The sequence below is a fragment of the Sinocyclocheilus rhinocerous genome, unplaced genomic scaffold (genome assembly GCF_001515625.1).
Source record: "Sinocyclocheilus rhinocerous isolate Xijiao unplaced genomic scaffold, SAMN03320098_v1.1 scaffold889, whole genome shotgun sequence".
NCBI lineage: Eukaryota > Metazoa > Chordata > Actinopteri > Cypriniformes > Cyprinidae > Sinocyclocheilus > Sinocyclocheilus rhinocerous.
In genome coordinates this window covers 2774005-2779632 of record NW_015638024.1, presented here as the reverse complement: position 1 = coordinate 2779632, position 5628 = coordinate 2774005, and the positions used below count along the sequence as shown (strand labels likewise).

The window sequence follows — 5628 nt, the reverse complement described above, 5'->3', positions numbered from 1 at the left end:
CCCCCCCCCTCTCTACATCCAAGAGCACATCCCCCTCTCAATGCAGCTACAAGATCACTGATGTTAATCTGTCTAGAATTCAGCTAGGGCGAACGGTGACATCGCAGCTGGAGAAGTAGCAGCAAACCACATAAATGTAAGAACAAGACACATAGGGTTTGTACCATGGAGGAACTTTTTCATGCAGCCATGCATGCATTACTGAGCATACAACACAGTCAGATCATAAAAATAATATTATAAACAGTAATAAAAGAACATACTGTAAAATGTGCCCTATAGCCTAATGTACATAACTGAAATAAGAAATGTAAGTATCTAAAAACAATCTCCACTAGCCTGTATTTTGTTGTAAAGGTAGATAAATATATCTTGTTGGATGTAATATAGATTTTCACCATCAATGATATGGTGATGCACTCTTTTTTTACTAATTGCACAGATAACTTTTATTACATCATTTATGGTGATGCATTTTTAAATTTAAAAAACTGTTTTGTGATAGCTTACAGTAAATTTAATACAAGTAGGCCTATAAATTCAATCCAATTTAATTTCTATAGGAAGGTATAACGTTTTTATTTTTACTTTAAATAAACAAAAGTGATTTTTGTTGCGTAAGACGCGGCGTTATTTGTTTGAAGCAGTTGTGACCGTTCCCTGGCTTGGCAAAGTACTGTGTGCGCGTGCCCCTAGACGATTACAATACAGCATCTCTCGCGCTGAGCAATGGCTGGCTTCCTCGCGGTGCCATAGAAACGCGGTCCCGTGCGCGCTGCTGTGGAGAGCTCATTCTGAGGCGAGCTTGCGGAAAGACAAGAGCTGTTTTGAGGCAGGGGAGGTCTCAAAAACTGCAAGAATGCGAGTTTAAGTGGGAATACCAGAAGTGAGAGACAAGGAAAAAACGCTTAGCGGTAAGAATTCATGTATATATATTTGTGTTAACAATAAAGTTGAGAGGTTTTTTTTCTGTATCAGTGCTTTACGTGCTTTGGCAGAACCGCATTACCTACAAAGACGCATTATATATTTTTTTTACTTGACGACTATTTGTGTGCTTTTTTATATTATCATTTTGTTCTTTGTATATGTTGTTTAATTTGAGAGTTCAACGTTCCTGCAGCATTGATAGGATTTTCATGCAGGTGTTCAGTTGATTTGCGTTAACACCTCTTGAAGCTCCCTCGACTACTGAGGCGATTAGGCTGCCCTGTTTCATAATAGAGTAATTATGAAATCAATCTGCATAAAACAAAACTTTGAGATGGGGTGGGAGACTTTTTTTTAATGTCGTTTTCTTCTAATCTAGTTTTTAGTACCTCTTAATAGGCACCATCTGTGGCTGCTTCGTCCCAGGCAGGGAAAGTCTTTATGACCTAAGTACAAAGGTTGATGTCTTTTATACAGTGTTGTATTGATCTCACAAAAGTGTGTTGGTGCATTAGCTTTGAGCATATTAAACATATGGCAGTGAAAAGAAGGTGTTGGTGATGCCCTGGGGCTGCTTACGGTAGCAGCTACATTTTATACCAGTTGTATGTTCATTCAAGCACAGAGCCTGTGTGCGGATCCAGTGAATGGGGTGCTGAAAGAAGGAAGGGTGAATGTAGTGTGTAAACATAGCACATACATTATCATCCATGCAGCATGCTTTTGTTTTGTGTGTTTATGTGTATGTTTATGTGCAAGTGCAAGGACCTGCTTCCTGGTGTAGTGGCAGTTCTGTCCATCACGGTTCCTCTCAGCAGGTCATCTGGAGACTCTTCCTGCATTGGCAGTTGATCACACTGGAGGTGATAGTGTTAAAGCATTGTTGTCAGCTGCATCTCCCAAAGCTGCAATGTAGGCAAATGAAAGATCTAGCTACAACAGGCTGTGGTGCATTGCAATGCTTATCATCCCTTAGTATTAGACTGACTCACTGTCCCAACCTTTAGGTGATAATGACGGTGCTGCCAGTGCATTAGCCGTCCAAGATAGAATGGCTTGTTATAGTACAAGTGGGAATGGGGAAAACTATCCAAAATGTGTGTTTAGAGCAGAACGTCTCAGAATGAAAGATGCAACTCAGCAGGGGTTGCGTTCAATGCACTAGCGAGAGATACAGGGGCTACAATGATTGCTTGATGAAATTGTTAGTGATGATACTAATATTTTATTTGTTGTGACCTACATGTAATTATGATTTCATGAGACGTCTTTTGATGTTAGCGCTAGTAAACTTGGCGAAAAGTATGTTAAACCACTTATTATAAGGCAGCTGTATTTCAAATCATTTTTCTGTCATCAAACTATGTAGCAGGGTTTTATTATCAGCTTTACCCATAATGGATGCTTAATATTGGTTGACTTTTTGCTGACAGGGTTGTATTTTTATAGTACCATTGGCGCTGTGTCATCAGTACAGCACTAATGACTTGGTTGAACTATATGGCCAACCTCAATATGTTTTGTTAAAACCTGTGTGCATTTTTGTTGAAAGCTGCTAGCATCTCCTGTTCATTGCTCTTTCTCTTGTACAAAGTACACTGCGTTTGATGGAAACACTGAGAGACAGTTTTTACCTTTAGGCTTAAAGCCGTAGCCAACTGAAGCTATGGCTACTACCGTGTCATCCCATATTGTCGTCCGTAAATGCCTCAATTCACCTTTCATGGGACCCTTGTTGTTGCCCATCAGAATTGGCTGACAGAAGGATTTAAGGGTATTTGTGTAGCCAAATACAGGCATTGTCCACTCACATCAACCTATTCTGTGAATGACTGGCCGTGTCCATCAAGACCAGTAAGCTAGCTCTTCTCTCGCCTTATCTCTGGCTCACACTCCCCTTTTGCCTGCACAACAAATGCTAATCTAGCCCAGTTTCAACCTAAAGGATGGGGATGGCACTTCTAAAGTGGCACATGATGTGATTTCTTTTGCTTATCTGGAAAAGACACCATCCTGAATTGTATCCGAAGCATGTGGCCTTTGAGGTGAAAACAATGCTTTTGAGTTTTGCATGTAATGAGCTGTATTTATAAGCATTCTCTGTTCGCACTTCCTTCTTCTCTGTTCTGTGCCGAACACACATCAGCCTGTGGGGTGCAATGAAGGCGAGGAACATGCTAATAACTTGTTAAAGCTGCAGTGAGATTTTTCTGCTTCACCTAATTACTATGAGTATTTTTTTAAATCCAGCACTGTTAATGACTTTGCTAAATAGTTAGGGCCTATATTTAAAGTTTAACTGATGTTCAATAGCTCTCTTTACAGTTTTCCTCACAAATTGTTAATCTAATTGCATTCAGATTCATATTTACTTTTTTTTTTTTAAATCAATGCAAAATAAATTGAGCTACACACATTAAATCAACAACCCACCCCCCCAACTCAACAAAGTAATAGAAATTCAAATTGAAGATACAGAGATAGAATAGAGATAGAAATTCACCTTATGTATTTTATAAATGCATGTTACAGATCTTATTGTGATCAATTAATCTGTGCACATTTAATTTTTTAACATTAGATTTTTCATAACTTCTCTTACTTTCTATTTTGCAGCATTCTGAACAGTATTTTGTCATTATTAATCATGAAAGTATTTTTTTCTCTACCAACAAAAAAATAATTAAAAACCAAAATAAACTAAAGCATCATATTTTGCACGTCGCTAAGTAATGCAGAAACTGGCCGCCTGCATGTAAAAGTGTATGTGAGCGGAGCATCAGCAGTTGTCCCAGAAATCACTCCGCTCTGGGAGAAACCCCGCTCTGAGAAATCTTGGAGCAAGAGAAACCCTGCTTCAAGCGATCCTGCAGCGAAAGAAAACACATGCACTTCGACTTTCAAAAAACCCCTCCTCGCTTCAGGCATAATCACACAACTCTCCCTGCTGTTCACTTAGTCTGGTCTGAAATACAGAACATGGTCCTGCTGAACAGTAAAACATTCCATAGCTGTTATACTAAATGTCAAAAAGTTATGTCTGGAATCAACTGTAAATGACACTTTCAATAATACAGAAGAATGAAGTCGTAGATTTAGCAATCGTACCTCCAAATCAAGATTATGTAATTATGATCATAATTTTTTCTTATAGATGAATTTCATTTAATGAAAAAGTATCCATAGCTGTTTTGTCACTATAACATAATCATTGATTGCATGAATCGCACTGATGTGGAACACTATACCAATAACTGTACAAATTAAATGAGTTTTATGCACTAGGGGCACTGGAATTACAATAGAGAGAGGTAATCGTATGTTAACCTATGGCCATTACCGCTCGGCAATCAGAGTAATTGCTTGTCTGCAAATTGCTGCTAGAGCAGGGCATGAAAGAAGGGGAATTTCCCATGTTGCCAACATGGCCACGGTGGCAAGAGCTGAGGGAAATATTAACAGCAGTTATTTTTATTTAATCCACTCTGATTTAGGAGTTTTCACTTTTTTAAACCTTACCTCACGTTTGATGCAAGCATTCAGTGATATTTCGAGCTGTATAAAGACTACCAGCTTGTCTGCAGGATATAAGATCTTATTACTGGCATCAATTTACCCTGCAGTTTGTTCATGCAGGGAATACTTGGTCCTGCAGTGAATGAAATATATGATTAAAAAGAGCAAATCATTGCAACAACTGTAAATAGTGCGATTTTAATGAAGCACTTTTGAGATGCTTTATTAAAGTGCTTTGTATCTGCATCAGACCTGTGTTTCGAGTGCTGATGACAAGCATGCCGTTCTATTCATTAAAGTGGGCTGCCTATAGCCTTATGTTCTCTTTGCTGGTCCTGACCACAGCTGTCACAACCGTATACCACAGGGAATTGTGAATGGCTCCAAGCTAATAGCAGGAGCACATTTAACTGGATTTCACCCTCTCCCCTCCAGAGCTTTGATAGGGCTCAGTAGTATTTGATGGAGCTTACATAGAGTTAGAGGTTGAAAGGAAGTGTTAGGCCTATATAAATCTATTTTCTCGTTTCATTTGATTTACTTTATATGGCAAATCAATAAGTTAAATATTTGAATGGGTTTATTGTTCTGGAAAAAGAACTGTAATAGTTTCTTGGATGCAATTATTATATAAAGTGCCCCTATTATGCCATTTCCATTATTGCCTTTCATGCAGTGTGTAATGTAGCTGTATGTGAATGTAAACGATCTGCAAAGTTTTAAAGCTGAAAGTGCACGATAAATAAAGTTATTGTCTCCCAAAATAAAGAATCGACTCTGTACATCTGAAACGAGTTGTTAGTAATTTGAATCCCACTTCCGTGACGGCTACACGTCACAGGGTAACACATTTGCATAATGCGCACCTATGTTCTACTTTGGCTGGCCGCGAACAACTTGACCCCGCACACAAACACATCATTCTACTGACGACTGCTTCTCTAATCTCGGGGAGTTCAACGCGGTATTCACAAAATGCTTGCTGTTGAAAGATGGATCAGTATCCTGTTTGTTTGGACCAGCTGCTCCACTGAATCACAACTTGTAAGTATGATAAATAATAGATGTTTATATTTTCTATAGAGCGTTCAAAATACAGAACCATTGAAATAGGCGTATCATTTCCGAAACGCGCTGTACGCTGTAGACCAATCACAACAGACTAGGCCATCTGACCAATCA

At 38.8% G+C, this 5628-nt stretch overlaps 1 protein-coding gene across 2 annotated transcripts in view; it reads left to right on the top strand.

The window, feature by feature from the left end:
• Positions 1 to 726: 726 nt before the first annotated feature.
• LOC107749496 (synaptotagmin-6-like) overlaps positions 727 to 5628 on the top strand; it is a 16091-nt gene continuing 11189 nt past the window's right edge. For both annotated transcript variants that reach the window (XR_001641038.1, XM_016564672.1), the window contains exon 1: positions 727 to 914. The gene's annotated coding sequence lies outside the window, so the exon portion shown is untranslated. The remainder of the gene's footprint in view (positions 915 to 5628) is intronic.